The sequence below is a fragment of the Haemaphysalis longicornis genome, unplaced genomic scaffold, assembly GCF_048455015.1.
Source record: "Haemaphysalis longicornis isolate Haplotype H1 unplaced genomic scaffold, Haemaphysalis longicornis Haplotype H1 scaffold_8, whole genome shotgun sequence".
Lineage (NCBI taxonomy): Eukaryota > Metazoa > Arthropoda > Arachnida > Ixodida > Ixodidae > Haemaphysalis > Haemaphysalis longicornis.
In genome coordinates this window covers 62,991,663-63,013,188 of record NW_027526445.1, presented here as the reverse complement: position 1 = coordinate 63,013,188, position 21,526 = coordinate 62,991,663, and the positions used below count along the sequence as shown (strand labels likewise).

Genomic DNA, 21,526 nt, shown 5'->3' with positions numbered 1-21,526 from the left:
AAATCACTGTGCAAAGTACAACGGCTTGAGTTAGTCGGAACGGTACTGCGCTGCCTGAGAGTATCTCCTTTAAAATTGAATCTTTGAAGAGACCAAACGTGTGGTCACATAAAAGGAAGCTTGACATTTGAACCGTGCTCTGTGTGTGTCAGGATTTCCTGCCCTCATGACCATCCAAAAATTGTTTGGGTGTTCTCTGAACTTGATGCATCTTTGATGCATCGGTCTGACAGGCCATGTAAGAATGACCACAGTACACAAGCACCTTGAAGACGACGGCTGTGCACAATTAACAATATTACGCATTTTGCTCGCCTTGCAGGTACGCTTGGATTTCCGTTTTCTACAGCTTTACATAGACGACTGAACTTTAGGTTCTTCGAAAACAAAAACTGTCGTGATGATTCTAGCTCACTTTTGCTATTTTCTGTTATGCGCAGCAAATGTATTGCAAAGCGCTGGTTAGCCCCATTTTTTGGACCGCCGGGGTGGCTCAGTGGTTATGGCGTTGCACTCCTGAGCACGAGGTCGCGAGGTTCGATTTCTGGCCACGGCGGCCGCTTTTCTGATGGAGGCGAAAACCAAAAACTTCCGTGTGTACGAGATTTCGGTTCACGTAAAGAATCGCCAAGTGGTCAAAATTATTCCGGAACCCTCCGCTACGGCGCGCCTCATCGCCTGCGCTGCGTCGGCGCATTAAACCCTACAATCAATCGGCCCCATTGAAGACATAAGGATGACCAAAGCAACATGCCCCCTTTAGTCTTTGCCGCTGTAGCCTACTGGATCACTGCGGCGTTGAGGTCATTGAGAGAGCATAGCACTGTAAGAATCTCTGGGTCGGTAAAGATACCTTAGTATCTTTGTAACATCATTCAACAGAGACTCTTTCCTTACTTCAACCTCTTCTCGTTCGACGCGTGAGACCTCTCTAATGAGAGGAGCTAAACTGTAGGAATAAAGAAGCTATCCTAGATAAGGTGAGATAATATAGCGATTATCAATTTTAGAAGAACAGGAGAAAGCTTTACGGCGCTTACAAGCATGCATATTCGGTGGTACTGGACAACCCAAACAAAAACAGCGAATGAGGAAATTCTCGATTACAGTAAAATAGCAAGGGACGCGGACGAATTCTGTAAAAATGATGAAATAGCGGAGTATTTGTAATAACGCACAACAAACGACACAGGTTAAAGCTAGCCCAAGCCTATTCCCCAAAAGGTAGGTACAACAATGAAGTCTTACGCAATAGTTACTATGACATTAAATCAGCAGCGAAGGAGCAAGACACACAGTTCACAATTGTATTTGGAGAAAAATGGAAAATAATGTCAGAAAGAGCTGAGAATACCATCAGTGGGAAATTTGGGATTAGGCATTTGCAACGTTCCCAGAAATACACGGGTTGGCTTCGCGGAGACGGATAACCCAAGGTTATTAGAGTAGAATTAAACTAATGAAATAGAAAATGAACATATATATATCTTAAACATTCTAATAAGGCAAACTCGCTTCATTTTATATGACAAATCAGGCATTTTAATAAACGAAAGGGTGCTAAGCAAAAATTCGTGCATCGATCTTAGGATGGTGAAGTGCAAGTAGGGTGGAATCTCGAAAAACAATGTAGGATACTTGTGAAAAGAAAGGCCATCGTGAAGTCTATCTGAGGCCCGACGCAGTATTTTAAAGAAACCATTTGAAAAACTTGGCGCTTTAAATGAGGAGAGCGAGATTACTGCACATAGGCAAAACGACCACCTTACAATTGCCAACAGAATCACAAACAGCTGTGGGAGAAGCAGCAAATAATAAAAAAACAGGAAAGTGTGCACAGAAATGAGAGAACTAACTGCGGAGCGTACGAAAAAACAACTTCAAATTCCGGGGGAATAAATTGAGTCAGCACATCTGTCGCAATTGTTTAGGATGTATAAAACCAATGACATTCGTGCCTGAAAAGCGGAAGTTGTCTGAAAAATTCTGCAAATTGCAGGAAGCTAAAAACCACTAGGAACAATCCAGCCATCTGCAAAGACAGAAGGTACGCTCTGAGAGGGGAGCAGGCTCACATTAGGCCTGGAATAAAAAAGAAATTAGAAGAATGATTCTACACCAGGCTTTACGACAGCTACGTGAGATTAGGGAACGCAACTGTGCGTGAAACGTTATGTTCTATATTTTAACTATGTAATAAATACAGCGTATAAAAGCTTTCAATGTCAAGAAGACAGGAAAGGCTGCGGGTAACGTCGGCATAGCCGTGGGTCTTTTAATTGCGAGAGGGTGTGTTGTAGTGAAAATAAGTGCGGCATTAAATTAGGAAGGCTCAAAACGCCTAATGTCTTCATAGCATAAAAAAAAACAGCATAATATTTCTGATTCAGAAAAAGGATGACAATAAGGACCTAATCAATTACAGGCCGCGAGCCTATTGTCACTTGTATACAAGCCGTTCATTAAAATAATAGTTTGCTGCATAAGTAAGAGCATAGACTAGAAGGGAGCACTAGTAGGCTGGGTTTAGGAAAAATAACCGACAAATTATCACATCCATGCGGTAAATCAACTAATAGAAAAATGGACATTGCGGACTAACCCTGTTTATTTGCTATTGATAGGCTATAGAAAGAAGTTTGATTAAGTACCCACCGCCGCTGTGCTGACAGCATTAAAATCTTTCGGAATAGGAAAGATCTTCATAAGACTTCTATCATCATCATCACCAGCCTATCTACGCCCACTGCAGGGCAAAGGCCTCTCCCATTATTCTCCAATTACCTCGGTCCTGTGCCAACTGTGACCAATTTATCCCCGCAAACTTCTTGAGCTCATCTGCCCATCTAACTTTCTGGCGCCCCCTGCAGCGCTTGCTTTCTCTAGGGATCCACTCTGTTACCCTTAATGACCAGCGGTTATCTTGCCTTCGCATTACATGCAATGCCCACGTTAATTTCTTCTTCTTAATTTCTACTAATGTGTCTTTAACACCAGTTTGCTCCCTGACCCACTCCGCTCTCTTCTTGTCCCTTAATGTTACACCTATCATTTTCCGCTCCATTGCCCGCTGAGTTGTTCTCAATTTAAGTTGAAAACTCTTAGTGAGCCTTCAAGTTTCTTCCCCGTAGGTGAGTACCGGTAAGATGCAGCTGTCATACACTTTCTTCTTCAGCGACAATGGTAGGCTGCTATTCATTATCTGAGAATGTCTGCCATATGCACACCACCCCATTCTGATCCTTCTCATTATCTCTGCCGCATGGTTGGACTCTGGGGTCACAACTTGGCCTAAATAGATATATTCGCTTACCACTTCCACTGCCTCGCCACCTATCTCAAACTGCTGTGCTGTCCTGAGGTTGTTGATCATTTTTTTAGTTTTCTGCATAATAATTTTCAGGCCCACGGTTCTACTCTGTTCGCCCAATGCGGAAAGCATGCATTGTAATTCGTCCCCCGAGTTACTTAGCAAGGCAACGTCATCAGCAAATCTGAGGTTACTGAGGTATTTTTCATTACCCTTACCTCCACCTGTTCCCAATCCAACGTTCTGAATACTTCTTGTAAGCATGCTGTGAATAACATTGGAGAGATTGTGTCTCCTTCTCTGACACCCTTCCTTATAGGCATTTTACTGCTCTCCCTATGGAGCGTGATGGCAGCTGTAGACCCATTGCAGATATCCTCTAGTATTCTTACATATAGCACATTTACCCCCTGGTTCCGTAATGCCTGAATGACTTCTGGGGTTTCGACCGAGTCAAATGCGTTCTCATAATCTATGAAGGCTATATATAAGAGTTCAGTATACTCAGCGCACTTCTCTTTCACCTGATTGATCGTGTGAATATGGTCCATTGTTGAATAACCTTTACGGAACCCTGCTTGTTCTTTAGGTTGAATGAAATCTAAGGTTGGAGAGATTCGGTTAGCGATTACCTTGGTAAATACCTTGTAGAGACTGACAGTAAGCTGATCGGCCTGTAATTTTTCAAGTCCTTCATGTCGCCTGTCCCTTGGATTAGGATGATGTTCGCGTTCTTCCAAGATTCCGGTACCATTGCGGTCATTAGGCATTGCGTATACAGGTTTGCAAGTTTTTCAAGTACAATTTCTCCGCCATCCTTCAAGAGGTCTGCTGTAATCTGATTCTCACCAGGAGCGTTGCCCCTTTCATTACCTTCAAAGCCTTCCTTACTTCTTCGGTCGTTACTGGTGGGATGTCTATCTCCTCTCAACTACTGTCTCGTTCGGCATTATCCTGTATGTCCCGGCTACTGTACAGATCGCTATAAATCTCCTCGGCCACTGTGACTATTTCATCCCTATTTGTGATGACATTGCCTCGCTTATCCTTAAGTGCATGCATCTGATTTTTCCCCACGCCAAGACGTCTCTTCACTGCTTTCAAGCTACTTCCGTTTTTTTACAGCGTATTCGATCCTCTCCATATTATACTTCCGTATGTCAGCTGTCTTACGCCTTTTGATTAACTTCGAGAGCTCGGCTAGTTCTATTTTGTCAGCTGCGGTAGAGATCCTCATGGTTTGCCATTTCCTGATTAGATCTTTCGTCTCCTGGGAAAGTTTACCAGTATCCTGTTTAGCCATAGTGCCCCCGACCTCTACTGCACACTCCGTGATAATGCGTGTTAGGTTGTCGCTGGCTTCCTTTGTCGTAAGCTCGCTTCTTCGTTAAGGGCAGAATATAGGTTCTGCAGCGCGATCATGAATTCTTCTACTACGTCTCACTGTTAGCTCATTTATCGGCTTCTTTTGTACTAGCTTGTTGCGGTCCCTCCTCAAATCTAGCCTAATTCGAGATCTTACCATACGGTGGTCACTACACCTTACCCTTCCGAGCACTTCCACATCCTGCACGACGCCAGGGTCGCATAATATGAAGTCTATTTCATTTTTGTGCTCCCCATTCGGGCTCCTCCAGGTCCACTTCCGACTCTCCCGTTTACAGAAGAAGGTATTCAATATGCGTAGGTTATTCCGTTCTGCAAACTCAACTAGTAGGTCCCCCATGCTATTTCTACAGCGCAGACCATAGTTCCCAACTGTCTTGTACCCAGCCTGATTCTTGTCTACTTTAGCATTGAAGCCCCGCATAACTACGGTATACTGTGTTTTTACTTTAGCCATTGCCGATTCCACATCTTCACAGAAGCGTTCCACTACTTGGTCGTCGTGGCTGGATGAGGGCGCGAATCCCTGCACCACCTTGAGCTTGTATCTCTTATTGAGCCTAATTACGACACCTGCTGCCCTTTCGTTAATGCTATAGTATTCGTCTATGTTGCCAGCTATGCTTTTATTGACTAGAAGTCCCACTCCCAGTTCTCTTCTTTCCTCTAGACCACGGTAACATAGTGCCTGCCCATTCTTCAACACCGTAACGGCTTCGCCTGCCCTCCTAACCTCGCTAAGCCCTATTACATCCCATTTAATGCCCTCTAATTCCTCGAACAACACCTCCAGACTTGCGTCGCTAGATAAGGTTCGCGCGTTAAACGTTTCCAGGTTCAGATTCCATTGGCGGCCTGTCCGGATCCAGGGATTCTTAGCACCCTCTGCTGCGTCGCAGGCCTGACCGCCGCCGTGGTCAGTTGCTTCGCAGCCGCTGGGGACTGAGGGCCGAGGGCTAATTGGCGTATTCATGGGAGGTTGCGGCCGTTACTGCACCAGGGTGGCCAATCCTGCTCTGGTGAGGGAGTGCATTACCGGCAATGGTCGCCGGGGTCAGGCCGCACCTCAAGCCCCTTTGTGCAATTCGAATAATACGCGGATTTTTTTTTAAATCCGGTGGGAATTGTCCGGCACCGGTATTCGAACCACGGTCCTTCTGCACGCGAGGCGGGTGTTCTACCTCTACGCCATCGCTGCTCCGCTTCTATACGACCCCTTCTACACGTCCCCTCTATCTATAAGACTTCTATACGACCCCTAACAAGTGTTTACGGATAGAATATTCCTTCACCAACAATGCGACAATTCTACGATACCAAGGGCATACGAAACACAGATTACATATCGTCAAAACTCTTCACAGCATATCTGTAGGAGGCAAAAAAGAGGATTACAAAGAAACAGAGAATATGTAAGAGATATTAGGTTTGGAGACTACACACTCTTAGCGAGCGGGCAGAAGATCTGCGAGAAATTCTCGAAGAACTACAATTAGAAAGCTTGGCCGTGGTGCTTAAAACACTTATTATTGAATCGAAAGTCAATATTATTAAACTACTAGCATGCCCCTCTTCAGCTTAAAAAGTGCAACGCGGGAACAGTAAAATATAAGTACCTCGGGAATGTTGTGGGCGCTGACCGCCATTACGAAAGAGAAACCGGCGCATAATAATTATGGGCAGGAGCTAACTCGGCAAGCACTCAACATTAAAGAAAAGTAAGCTACCTGTATCTCTGGAAAGAATATAGCACCATTGCATCCGCACGGTAATGACATACAAAGCGGAAAGCTGGCGCCTCAATAAACAACTGCAAAACACAATTAGGCCGGCTCAAGGGAGCACGGATGGAATAATAAAAACGCGTCCCTTCAGGACTGACCCAAGAAGCTTCCAGGATCACGGAAGAAAGTCTAGTAACATATAATTTCCGCCATGGAGTAAGACAAAATAATTCATGTCTGACCACCCGGAAAACAATAGGTATACAGGGAGGTATACAGGGCCGAGAAGAAAGGTAAGGCACCTAACCCGATGGAGAAAACAATGAGGAGGTTGGGACGCAAAGAATGTACTAGGGTAGTGCAAGTCATTTGCGGTTACAGGTATGCCTTCGTACTTCAGAGGACCCAATTATGCTTTTGATGTTAAAAATAGACATTTATCACAAATCCCGTCTTAGAGACACAAACGGATCACGGTACCTAATTTTTTTATATCTGTTAGTTTGGTGGTTCATGTTTTTTTTTATACAATGACTTCCCAAGTGTTTTAAGGTGTATAGCTGCAAGCCTTTAGCCTGCTCTCCTATGCCCTTCTCCACATGGCTTCGATGAAATGTGCGCGTTTTTCTGAATAGCCACAGGTAGCTACATAACTGCAAAGCCGCGCAACTACACCGATTTGGGCGTAATATCACCGCAAGTTAAATTACGTAGCGACTTCGCTTCAATGGCCCTCGTGGAAAACGCGCCTGTTTTTAGCCTTAACACTTCCGTTCAGAAAGTATGAACCTTGACACACGATTACGAAAAAAATATCCCTATGTCATCAGCTACATACTTGCGTGACGTGACCTTCATCGCATGGCACAGTGTTCTGTTTTCTAGACACCTCGGCAGAGCATCAATAGTGAAAAAAACTCAAGGCAAACTACTACTATTCCCCCGTCCCACATCTCCAAACGTCACTGGAACTCTTGTTACTGCCAGTGACGCAAACGCAGCAAGGAGTTGTTTCGGACTTCAATAATCAGGTTCGTGTGACCGATGCCTCAAACTGAAACATATAAGAATTGAACTTTTAGGCGCGTTCTCTACGTGCAAGCCGACTATAAAAGGATTGTTGTAGAAAAAAATACATGATCTGATAAGCAGAAACCACTGGTATTGTCAAGGGGGCTACACAAGTGTTCGCTAAATTCTGCATGAAATAACTGGGGCCCTACATAGCCTTCTGACCTGATATTAGAGACGACGGTAAGACCCTGAGACGACGGTAAGGGCCCTGTAGAATCTATCATCATCAGCGTTGCACCGACGACATCACCATCATCGACGCCTGTCGGCATTGCACGATCGGCGTGCGCTCGCGCTACGTCTTCTTTAAAGTCACCATTAGACCTTCCGACCGCTTAGTCGCTCTCTCCCTGGTCTGAAGGCCTCTCTCCTGCTCAGTGGCTAAAGAATCCCACAGGCCCCTTTTATGGCAAGCGAGGCGAGGATAAAAAGGGAGCCCAATATTTATTATTGATGCTAACGAACACGAATAGAATGTTTATTAGAAAGTTGATACCTAACATCATACGAGTATATTAAGCGAGATCGAACACGATATTTTACTCAAAACCAATTCCATGCGATAAGAAGTCCAAGCGGCAATTTCCGGAGTAGTACATTTCGATGTTCCCGAAAACAGCCAAAAAAACCACACGAACACGTGGACAATAGGTACCCGTGCTAAATTAAAATGCGTTAACTTCCTGCATTATAATCGATTTTTTATATATAAAGATAGCAATGTTGCGATCATGTACACTTGGACAGCATAAAAGATGACATTTTAAATTTGAGAAAAAGTGGTGGCTGATGCGCTTGTTCACACGGCATGATGAAAAATTCAACTATGACTGCACTTTTACCTTGAGACACTTTGTAAAAAGGTTTTTATTTCGAGAGAAAATATTAACAAAATTCAAAAATAAACACACCAAGATAATAAGTTGTATAGAGAGCCTTTCATTCGGGAAAGTATTAAGAGAAGTACACCAATGGCTGGGAATACAATACCGTCAAATCTCGTTACTACGATCCCCAGATTAACGAATTTCTCGCATTTACGATTTTTCTCAAGATCACCGACTGATGGCCTGTGTTGTTAGGGCGCGAATGTGTCAGGAATGCGAATTCTATTCTAGCGCATATTTGAGAATAACTCGCGTATAGATTTCCTCCTTTACAGTCGAGGAACTTCAGTATTACGAATTGGGCTACAGTAACAATGCCGCTACTCTCGCGTAGAACAGAAACCGCCGTTTCTCCGACTGGAGTAGCTATCGTAATCACCATGTTCAGTTGAAGGGCTGGTCGAGCAACAAAGCTGGAGTTTATTGTGCAGTTCCCTAGCCACCCTAGCCCCATTTACTCCTTTTCTATTTCGTTGCTTGTTCTGTCACTCGGTGACCGGTGGGTCGTTCGGTTTTCTCACGCTATACACATCTGCGGGCAGGTATTTCTTTGTTGTGAGCGATTTTTCAGTCAGATTTGTGCAAGACAAAACGATTCACGCACCTTGCGACACAGCCACGAAGAATCTACAGCGGTCATCTACCCGACCTGGACAAAGAGGTCGTTTGGTCACAGAGCACAGAAAATCAGAAACTGTCAAAAAATGATGTTTTGCGGTACATAAACCAAGCCCACACTTTCAGCGCTTGTTGGAAAAATGCACCCTGTGAGTTATTCCGGTAAATGAAATCCGTCGTGCGTGCTTCACTCGCCAGAAAAAAAAAACTGGTTTCTGCAAATGACGCTCCTTTCAAGTGACTGCAACGTTTTGATTTGAGTGTTTGCTTGTCTGCACATGCGTATACCTCAAATGTATGTCTCTAGGCACTCGTTCGTCACAACAATAGATCGAAATAACTAATAATTTTAAGCTTCCCTGCGTCATTCGTTATACCGGAACGTGACTGTATATATTATCCGATATATCAACTCGATTGCAAAAGGGTCATATTTCAGGCGTCTGTTTACGACGTGATCTTTGTTATGAGAAACGTATAAAGAATACCATCTTTTCTATATCTTACTGCACATAGTAGTGTTTTGAAACAAAATGTAAAGCGTAATAGTGTCAATTAAAAAAAAGAAAAAGTCAATTTCGTTTTATAGGGCCATATTTCTTCTAGGTATTATGAGGTGGGTTACAAAGGCAGGAAAAGTGAAGCACAGTCACAATGCAGCATGGGCGTGAAAAGCCGTGAAACTACGGTGCGGACAGTGCGTATATCCCAGTAGTGACAGTGGCCACCCGCGGGGTTATAGCGCAGCAGTACAGAAGCGTAAAAACAAAGCCCACGAGTGGAAGAAGTTAACGAAGCCAGACCTAAATAAATTTTCGGAGTGAAATTTTAATTTTAAAAATTGTTACGATGGACTGTGAGCGAAATCATTTTACCCGCCATTATTATGAAGCCCTTGAACACTGGGAGGCGAAATAAAAGAATTGCACGAGTTGGGTCTGAAATAAACATAAACGGCGCAGAAAAGCGCTTCTACCTTTAAAAAGGACATGGGTTGTTTCAACTATAACTTTGAAACCTAATTTCAAAATACGGAAACTAATTACCTACAATTGTTGAAATATAATTTATTTCTGATAATATCTAAAGGATATATACTTGCCATTGCACGTTTGTAGGCATAACTCCCTCGTTGGAAAGACGTTTGCTTTTCCCATGCATGTTGAGTAAGGATACTCCACACACTGTTTGGTGGTACTGTTATATCCGTACAGCCGTGCGACTAGAGATTTTGAACAGGTGCCGGTGGCAGGTCTAATATCCAGGTTGCAGATAGCTTTGGTGGCTGATAAATAAAAAAGTGATGCATAAGGCAATATTCACAATATGAAAAACAGAGCACAGCTAATGTAGGCGAAAATAATGAAGATGTAAATGCAATACTGTTGGCAGTACACATTTGAATATCTGCCTCGTTATTATACCTGCTTACATCACTGGGAGGCTTGTAGTATTTAGGCTGTAAAAACGAAGGCTTGTAGTATTTAGGCCTCCATTGATTTTATGATGAATTGCATAACATCAGTACTCATTGATCACTCAAAGCGTAATAATGCGTATTAGTGAACATGGACACGTTTTGAAATTTTCTATTTCGAAAACGTTTTTAAAAAAGTGAGTTCATTTGGTAGTTACGGAAGGATTATTTTTCTTGCATCACTGTACAGTGAATGTGGAGGAGCGATTTACTATCGAAGAGCATCTAGGGTTGTAAAATATACAGTCACCTGGGCGGGCGGATGATGTTACACAGGAGGTGCAAGAAAATCGATCAGTAGGGCGTGATGCTACAAAAAGAATAATTGGCAACTAATGATATGAGTGTGAAATGTTGTGGAGAGCAGATTTCCTGGGCTGACTTATAGCGGCGCTGCGCCTGAAGAAAACAACATTTTTAACGTCGGGCCTCACCAGTATAGTCCATTTTTTAATAAAAATCTCTGTATTCTAAACGGACAGCGTTGGCTGGTAATAAGTGGCCCTAGCACTTAGCAAGTGACTTGTACAAGAGGGTTGTTCTTGTACTCTATCGACTACATAATAACCAAGGAGGCCCCTTTGCAACGCCTCGAATTTACAGCAACGTCACACCGGGAAATATTTCGCTGCAGTAAGCCGCAAGGAAGAAACATGGATTGTATCACGAAGAATCGAGGAAAGTTGTCCGGGCTGTTAAATTTCATGTTGGACAGAGTTTTAATATTACATCGGGCGCACCCCTTTTCGGGCCCGATCATTTGGAAGAGAGGGTTTCGAAATTATCATGCGACATAGTGTAAAGCAGGAAACTGAGGTACACTCTTAGGAAAAAGGACGAAAATAGGGAATAAAATACAGCCGTTAGTCTTCGCGGGCGACCGTTCATCTTCAAGGGGAGTATCTGCAGCAAAGAACGTGCCGTGTGCATAAATGCGGATAACTGTTCGTCCCCGCCGATCTATAAGGAGTAACACGAAGACGAAACGCATGCAGTTAGTCTCTTTACTGCGTAGTTAATCCCCTAATGGCGTCATCGTTGCCCTTTTGCGTATATGTCTGCGAACAGTTTTACATTTCCAAAACACAGGCCATTGCAGTCAGTGGGTGCTTTAGATGGTGCCACGGGAGAAAATATTGGTGTTAATTATAAGAAGATCGCCAAGGGTTAGTAGAGCGGCGGGTAATGGCAAGGAGCAGCGAAGCGAGATTGCCAGACGCTTCTCAGTGAGGTTATGTTGATACGCTGTGTTTCATACGATTCATGCGAGGCAGTAGCGTCCAATGAAAGATTTCAAGCGCGTCAACAGTCACAAAAATTATTGACAATAGCGAACGCTGATTCCTAAGCGTAATGAATATGTAGATGTTTAACAGACGAGAAAAAACGCAGTAGGTTCTGATGAAAACTGCAAAATAAAAATGCTCGCTACAAGTAAGTGTCTCGAAGTAATCTTTGGCACTCGGTACATAATTGCCTTGTGCACCAAAGCCATGACAATGCGGCAACTGCTGTAAAACCCGGTTGCATTTCCCAGTCGCAATCGTCTAGCGACGCGAACTCGAAGAATTCAGGCTAAGGAACACCGAATTTGGTTTCGCCGATGCAGGAAAATATGGTCCGTTTACCTATTCTGACAATCACACAGGCGACCGCTTTCTCACCCGATACCTACAGTACTTAACATATGCATCGAACACTAAGAAAACACTTAGCGTGCGCTAATTTGTGCGGAAACACATGAGTCGTTTGATCACCCAGCTACCTATGTCAACTAGGCGACGACGATTTGATTGTTATTTACGAGAAAAAACAATGGTTGTGAGGCTCTACTTCCAATCGAACTGAGCAATGGTCCCGAAACCTAGCAAAGCGCTAAGCGCGAGGCGCAAAATGCGGTCACGTTCGCTTGCACGGATAGAAATTCGGGCACCAGTTGCAACGGATCTGTTGCGTTATGCACAGAACTGCACGCTGTACACACCGCAGCTACTACGGGGCGGCGTGGCCCATCGGATACCGCGGCGGGTTCCTTGTGTATATTTCCGGGCGTGGGGGGTTCGATCCCTGCCGGTGCTTTTTTCTTTTTTCTGCACTCTCAGCAGTTCGTCTCTTGGGGGTATCGGAACAGACCATTCGGGGTGGGGGACTAACCGTTCGTCCCCTCGCAGTTAGTCCCCAGAGGGACTAATCATTGTGGCAGAGGCTGTTAGTCCCCCAAAGGACGAACTGTTAGTCCTTCTTGCCTAAGAGTGTACTTTCTGTTTTGACGTTACCTTGATGGTCAAGTGGCCCCCGAGCTCCCAGCCTGATAGACAGACAGGGAACCCATCGGCCGGAGCCTTACCTGGGCTCCGGCGGCCACCGTTCACGGCCTCTAACCCTTCACCTTTTAACTTCTGGCCACGGTAGGTGACAGCTTAAGTATGGGGGCACGTGGTACGCGGTGTCGCCACTCACCGTCACCGAGATTACTCAAGGTTCTCCGTGCGGAGGCACAATTTATGAAAGTTCAATTTGCGCCTAAAGCAAACGCACAAAAAAAAGAGCACATAAGATCCACAATGTTTTTATCCAGAATTTGCGATGTAAACACTCTAATCAAGTTCCGCTCTTTATTCTAATTTTGGGCTTGAAAGGTGCAGAAGGGTGTATGATAAAATAAAAAGAAGTGCTATCATGCCAAAAATATATTCCTTTGGTTAAACAATGAGAGCCTTTTCTCCAGGATTGCTTTTTGTATGAGTTTCTCGCTATCTATATATTTTTCGGTATGGAGAATGTTACGTTAGAAAACGGAGAGTTGTAACATTTTGCGGTCTTTCTTCTTATTAAAGGCCAGCGTTAGGGGGCGGTGTCTAACGGTTGTTAGATAAATAGTACGTTTGTTTGTAATTCACCAAGAAGCATATTCTCAAACTGATTACCTCATGGAAAGTTGGAAAGACGAGAGTTTCACCCCGGAAAAAAAAACCTGCAGTGCAGTTCTCATCCGCGTTTATACAAACTGAAACTGCCGGATGCTGGCAACAGTGATGAGGTCGCATGAGACACTGAGGTGTCAACGTCAAAATTTTCCACCAACACTACGGTCATATCACAAGCTACACCCGAAGCCTGCCTGCGCACGTATGTCTCCCCCGCCGGTGCCCGTATTTAGTGCGTAACCGGTGCTTTGCCCGTGCTTCGACGAACAAAATTGACCTCGAAACCCTTCAATCTACACAAACAAAACCGCCATAATATCGCTACAGAAGCCCTGGCATAGATAAACGATACTAACCAAAAGCCAGAATCACCCTCCAGAAGCCCTCGCACAAAGAAACACAACAAACCAGTTGTTGACTACAACAAATCTGCCTACAATGTGTGTTTCATATAAACGTGGTATGTGGAAATAGAGAAACGAGCAGATTCCGTCAAATGTGAACGGTATTATAGCCTCCGAAAATGAAACATTTATCGCTCTGACAAAAACTTTCCGCGCCAAGGCTTAGGTTCATTCGAATATAACAATCCCGTCAAAGCTGATGCTTAAAACACACTACAGCAAATGTTTTTACGTTAGATCCCGGATTACGGCCTTTTTAAACATGCCGCAGAACTTACAGAATAGGTGCGCTCCTGTGTTGCAATTAACCTGGATTTAAATATTGGACCACTAACATTAGGCTCAGCATTAGACTTCACATTAGACACAGCATTAGACAACTAACATTAGACTTCACACACGTGTTTTTTAGTATTCTGCAGGAGTTGAGAACCATGGTAAGCGAAGAATTTAAGAGCGTGCTTCTATATATATATCATCCAGTTTGTAAGAGAAGAGAAACCATCTACTAGAGGTTCCCGTAAATGTATTTTTCCAACTTCCCTATACATTGCATAGTTTCATTGCTATTATTCTCAAATATTGCGCGTGCAAAAAAATACTGAACAGCGAAAACACCTCCTCATTTAAAGGTATCACCACTGGTGTCGTACACAACCAGTGGTAATTTCTCGGTCAAACACACGTGATGTAACCGTGCAGTGATAATAAAAACAGTATTTTGTTTAAGTGGGGATACGTAATTATTTGTACTTAATGAGGCACGTTAAATATACAGTATTACATTAGGAATATTTAAAATCTCCGTACCTTTGTAACGGCTCCCAAGAATGGTGCCCTGAGCTCCACAGCAATAAAAAAGCAGAGTGATCAGAGTTAAATGCATGGCTGAAACTTCCGGACGTGCCTCCGTGACTGGCTTTTCATGTGTTAGCGAGGGTATTTATACATACTTTTTTCACACAAACTTGGACGTCTTTTAAAAATTTATTTTGATCTTGAACAGTCGGGTTTAATGGTCGCTACACACTTGTCTACCCTTTCCGTGACCGCCTCCGACCTCTATAACGTTTACGTCTACCCAATTGTATTAAAAGAAGCTACCTGCGACAACACTCGACACGTATAAAAATCTCAAAATAACTTGATATATATTTGCAAATAAATAAAGGTTTTGAGTGGAATTGTCTTTTTGTCGCTTTTTTCTGTCGAAAAACTTCTAGTCTAATGTTTTCTGTTTATAACTAACACGTGTTGGCGCCCATCTACATTTTCTGGCGTAAGTTAGGTTTAGTTATGCGGGCGAAACAAACTATAGAAATAAATAAATCCAAAGGATTTCTCGTCCCTTACGTCACATGGGCATTTGTTCGTGACACGAACATTTATTGTCGGAACCATCAAAATTAAGAGAAACTAAAAGACTGCATCGTACTCTTCTTTCGCAATATATCCTTTTCGATAAACCCATCTTTCTTTATTTAACAATAGTTCAACGCATCATCATTATTACCATCATCATCAGTCGTTGCGGGACAACTCTGGGTTGAAGGAATCTCCCATTGACATCAAACTCTCCTCACCAAAGCGCCCCTATTCGAGATTTGCTCTCAAATTTGCAGTTTTAGGTTTGTTATCAGCTTGTTTCTTCTTCAACGGCTTCTTATAATTCTGTAACTGCCGTTGTGAGCTCATCATTTAGCCTCTCTAGATTATCCTGGTACTATTCGTTCAGAAGCGAAAATTTCTTCTGAAGGGTTATTTCATTTTCCGCCGTCTTTTCTTTACCTCACCCCATGTTAGGTTTTCTACATTTTGCTCGTATCTTTCTTCCTCTTTTTAGAACCACCTTCAATTTGCAACGTCAGACGTAGATGTAACTTTTTAGAATGCCGGCTTTGCACACAGAGTTTTGTTTATCATAAGGCATAGTTCAAGGTCTAGGTGTAATTGAATTCGGCGTGAGGTGTACTTGCAAGACTCACAACTCTGCAAATACACAAGTACAGCTTTCGTTGCAAAGCAATATCCTCGGACAGTATAGCAGCAACGACATCGGTTCCCTGCTGAGAATTTCAACAAAATCGCTACACTTGCACTGAGCAGGTACACAATACTATGTTTTCGGTGGTACAGCGCACACGGGTAGATCGCAGGCTTTACAGGCAACTTTTTTCGAAACGGACTACATTTTCATCACCCAATTGAATGCCCTGCGGTATATAAAATAAGTCAAGGAGTGTTGCGATACCCACTACCAAGCCCGATTTGCTAGCATCGAGTTTCCATGTTGCCACAGATAACGTATAACGTTGGCTTCCCTCAAGGCTGCAGATACTACACCAAAATCCTGAAATCGTGCGTCTCTAAAAATATGTGAACTTTTCAGGACAGTGTTTTTGTGTTTCCATACAAACTAAAGGAAATGAAACTATTCTCAAGGGTTGCGCGCCGCCTGACACTTTGAACATTGTTTTTGCCCTAGAGCCAAGTCTTGTGTGCTTTTCAACAAGTGAATCATTGATATTGTACTGATGTTTATTCTGACCAGTGTTTTAACCAACAATTACTGTTTCTGGGTCAGTGCTGTTTACTGTAACTGTTGTCCATCCTCAATGACATCTATATGTACAACTTCGCAACGTCAACATGCTAACAGAGCAAACAACAATCACATTAAAAAACCGTGGTAGGAAACCCCCCATTTATGACAAAGTACCCCTACCTGACATTGCGTGGCTATATTTACACTTTCCTTGCAGGCAACAGTGAATGAAAAAGACAAGAAAATGCAATTTGTCGGAATAAAGTGTTTTTCGTTTCGGTTTCTGTTTTGTTTTATCGCTAAACGTTCCTTTCCAGTTCAGCTCCGAAATAAAAAATAAATATTGGTTTGTAACGGTTTTCAACGGTTCGTGCTTGCGCAAGAGAAAAATTGTGAGTCAGTAAATAAAATGTAAAATATTGAGAGGAATAAAATATCCAGAAAACTTTTAGTGTTGAATATTTTCAAAGGGTAAGTATTTCCGTTAAATAGATCATCTTCACACACAAATAAACCCACAGAACCCACTCTGAACAAGTATAATTAGAGGACACCTCCGCGCTGCTTGTCCTGCACCTTTTGGATTGGCATCCACAAATGCACGCCAAATTTCCACTCTTTGTCCCCCAATACCACCTGCCGGCAGTCGTCAACCAGGCTGGATTGAGACGCAGTGCTTGTTCGAAAATCCGCGAGCACTTTTCTTTTGCGGGAGCCCTTTCAGGATGAAGTATTCAATTGTTATGTGCGAACACCCGAGCCTTTCAAACAGAGGCTCGCTTCGCTCATACACTCACTTCTTGGGCAGGCCGCCTGGTGTGGTATCCCAACAATAAACTCGCCTTCAATTCGAACCAATTCATCTCGTTCTGAGCTCTGTAAGTAACTCGTTTAGTTGTGATACTGTAGTTACAATTTTAAAACGCTCGGTCTAATGGGGCACATAAAACATCAGCGAAGACTTACCTCTGTGTGTTTTCATAAAATGAATGGTATAAGACACCGAGGCTGAAAAATATAAACTTCAGTTTATCGTTGGGACAGAAGCAAGGAACGAAAAGAACGTTTATTCAAGGAACACACAGAGTATATATATAGTCGTCGGCATTAACGGGCACGTGTTGCCATAATCTTAACTCAGTCATGGCAAGCAGATACGTGCGACACATGCGTAGTCTGTACGATACATCTGCATCTGTTCAATAGTTTCTAAAGCACACCTACACGATGGACTTGACTGAAGTTTTGGTTGTACTGTAGCCGCCTTGGTTGTCGAGTCACCCGCTTAGACCTTCTTGGGAGCGGTGCTGAAAGTTCAGTCGGGTGTGTATGTGTCACAGCTGGTGACGTTGTTTCTGGCTGATCATTCTCGCTTTCCGGCTCATTACTGTCAAGGTCGTTGCGTCGAAATGACTCACGCGTTGGCATCAGGTGTCTCCGGTTCCGAAGAAACACTTCGTCGTCTTCAGTACCCACGCGATATGATCTCGATGCTGCCATTCCTGCGACCTGTGCCTTGCGATTCCATGCTCTACCGCGTATCCTCACTACTTCCCCTTCGTTGAGTACTGGTGGGGCGTTCTTGTGGACATCGAGTTGTCTATGCCTGTGCACCAAACTTGTGGGTTGCTGACTGAAGTCTGGAAGCCGGGTTCGTAGCCTCCTGCCTTGCAAAAGCTCGCCCGGGGAACGACCGTCTTCAAGTGGCGTAGATCGATAGCTGAGTAGGCCCAGCCAGAAATGCTCGCGAGCTTCTTGAGTTTTTTTTCATGATCCGTTTTGCTATCTGAACACCTTTTTCCACAAGTCCTTCGGACTAGGGAAAGCCAGGACTCGACGTAACGTGCTTGAACTAGTACCTAGACGCAAAGATGGCAAACTCGTGAGACGCGAACTGTGGCCCGTTGTCAGTACATGCTTAAACTGGGATTCCATAACGCACAAAAATGCTACTCAATTCGACAATAACCGTGCTCGACGTGGTGTCCCTCAGCTTTTGCACTTCAGGAAAGTTTGAGTGCGCATCGAACACGCACAAGTACGAGCTTCCGCCGTGCTGAAAGATATCAACGCCGACTCGGTACCAAGCGTGGTCGGGTGTTGGTGTGAGCATCAAATTCTCGCTTTGGTTGTTTGTATGCGTACTTTTGGCATACCACGCAACTCTTGACGACATTTTCAATATCACCATTACGTCCGGGCCAAAACACCAATCGTCGAGCTTTTGCTTTGCATTTGTTGATGCCCAAATGCCCTTCGTGTATGCGGTGAAGAATTTCGCCCCTCATGCACCTTGGAATGACTACTTTTGTTCTTTTTACCACCACTCCCTCTAATAATGACAGCTCAGCAGCAGGAGGTTTCATGCAGCCATCAAGATTGCCACTGCCGTTATTGTAAGCTATCACTTTTTGCAACTCGGGGTCACTTGCAGTTGCGGCATCTAAGCGATCCAAAGTTCTATTGGTTACCAAGTCCGAGACTGCACCAACTGCGTGAACCTCTATTTCTTCTGTCGAGCCACTTGTGTCCCCTGGGTGGTTGATGGGTGACGACCTTGAGAGCATGTCGGTCAGCAGTTGTTTTCCTGGTTCAAGCAAATAGTCGTATTTCAGTAAGCGCAGCAAGAAACGCTGAAGACGCGGTGGCAATAGCCGATGCAATAGCTAACAGGGGTCGGTGGTCTGTCCCAATGGCTATCTTGCGGTCGTATACAAAGTGGTGAAATTTTTCACAACCGAAACTTATGCCCATGACTTCTTTTTTGAATTGCAAATACCTTTGCTCAGCCTCATTCATCACCCGTTATGCATACGCAACAGGCTGCCAGCTGTCACCATAAAACTGTACAAGTGCAGCACCGAGTCCACTTTTAGAAGCGTCAGAAAACAATTTATTTTGCCTCCTAGCATCAAAGACAGTGAGCAAAGGCGCGCTGCTGAGCCATGTCTTTTCCTTCGCGCGGTTGTCAGACCATTCATACTTTGGGTCTTTCATGATTAGGTTGCGCAAAAGTTTGGTCTTTTCAGCGATATTCGGAATGTATTTGCCAAAGTAATTGGCCACGCCCAGCATTCTGTGCACCGCGGCTTTGTCCACTGGCTGGGACATTTCAGTAAGGGACATGCTCAGTGCGGCATTTGGCCTTATTCCGTCTCGGCTGATGACGTCACCCAAAAAATCAACTTCAGTTAGCCCGAACATGCATTTGCTTGCATTGAAAGTCAAGCCAGCGTTTTTTGAAGTTGCAGTGCATTTTGCAGGCGGGCGTGATGTTCTTTATTTGTACTGCCCCAGACAAGGACTTCATCGACGTAGACACACACACCCGGAGCCTTGTGAAATATCTCGCTCAAAGTTTTTTGAAATACTTCCGGAGCTGAAGCTATACCGAACGGCCGTCTCAAAAAGCGGTAGCGACCAAAGGGGGTGCCAAACGTGCATATTTTATACGTGGCCTCATCCGAAAGAATTTGGTGAAATCCCGAATTAGTGTCGAGGCGGGAAAAATACTTATCGCCAGCGAGCTCAGCTTCAATCTCTTCACGCTTAGGCATCTGATAGTGCTCAAGTTTTAGGCATTCATTGATAGGAATAGGATGAATGCATACAGGTATTGTGCCGTCCTTTTTGCGAACAATGACAACGGGGCTCAACCAGTCCGTCGGTTCTGTAACTATTGTGATGATGCCGCCCCGTTCTATGGGGTCCACCTGTTCCCGCGGTGGTTCTTGTAGTGCCAAGGGTACGCGCTTCGCTGGCTGCACTACCGGTATGGAAGCGGTGCGTAATACCATCCGATACTGACGGGCTACACAACCTGTTTCTTGGAACAGTTCAGCAAATTCCTGCAGCACTCGGAACGAAGTGCAGTCATTGACAGTATCTACTCACCTAGCAACCAGTCCGAGCGCCTCACTTGCACATAGTCCGAGTATTGCTTGGCGGCCTTTTTTCACTATGAAGAAGTCGAAATCGCCCGACTGGTCCTTCATGGTCACTCGTAAAATTGCAACACCGAAGTGTTTGATGGCATCAACACTGTAAGACCGCAGAGTGGGGCTGCTCGTCTTCAGACGTTGCACTCTCTTACACTTCCGGTAGCTCGAGTAAGGCAGCAAGTTTGCTTGGAAACCTGTGTCCACTTTCAAGACAGCGTCCTGGCCGGCCGCTTTTGCGCTGACGATCCAGTCGTTCGATTTTCCGTAGTGCAAGTGTTAACATTAGCTATTTGGAAAGTATCTTGCTCGTCGACAACTTCGCCTGCTGTAGGCCCTTTCTTGCAACACGCCGCAAAGTGATTGGAGCCATTACATACAAAAGACGTCTTCCCAAACACCGGACACCTGTTTCGTGCGTGCGACCGCTTGCACTTCTCGGACCTAAACGGACGCTTGTTTACTGACGCGACTTGTTTCTCCGCCTGAGACCATAACTCGTTCTTCTGTCCGGCCAGTTCTGACGCCTTGCAGGTTGGCTCTGTCTTGACAAGCGTGAGGTACTTTACTTTGAGGAGCTTTTCTTGCAACTTTGGGTTGTGTATACCGAACACGACCTGGTCCCGGACCATGGACTCGGTTAATCCAGTGAAGTTGCAGCTTCGGGATAGCTTTCGTAGTACGCGCAAGAAATGCTCAAACGGCTCAGCTCCGTCCTGGGTTCTTGACCGGAAAATGTACCTCTCGTACACTTCGTTTTGTTGTTCTTGGCAGTAAACCTTGAACTTCCTCACTACTGTCGCGTAATCCTCCTTGCGTTGGGCCTCCGCGAAGGTAAAGTTTTTGAACCTCAAGCGCGTCGTCGCCAGCAACACTAAGTAAAAGCGCAGTCTTGACAGCTTCTGACCTGGGCTCTTTCGTCGGTGCTGTCGCTTGTAGGAACATGTCGAACTTCTGAATGAACAGGTCTCAGTTCTTGGTCGTGTTGCCAGAAAGTAGCAGGTGCTCCGGTAGCTTGACTAGTTTCATTGCGAGAAGTTGCTTTGAAAACAACGACAGCCTTCCGCACCCGCATCAAGATACCATACTTGTTAAAAAAATCCCATTTCTGACACCATGTATCGTTGGACAGAAGCAAGGAACGAAAAGAACGTTTATTCAAGGAACACACAGAGCATATATAGTCGCCGGCATTAACAGGCACGTGTTGCCATAATTTTAACTCAGTCATAGCAG

General features: G+C 44.4%; 1 long non-coding RNA gene across 1 annotated transcript in view; it reads right to left on the bottom strand.

Moving 5' to 3' along the window:
* The window catches only part of LOC144149722 (uncharacterized), a 35,637-nt gene extending 20,920 nt beyond the window's left edge, over nt 1–14,717 (bottom strand). The window contains exons 1-2 of the long non-coding RNA XR_013318351.1: nt 14,618–14,717; nt 10,102–10,284 (exon numbers count right to left, since the gene is read on the bottom strand). This is a non-coding gene — a long non-coding RNA (uncharacterized LOC144149722). The remainder of the gene's footprint in view (nt 1–10,101; nt 10,285–14,617) is intronic.
* Nucleotides 14,718–21,526: the final 6,809 nt, after the last annotated feature.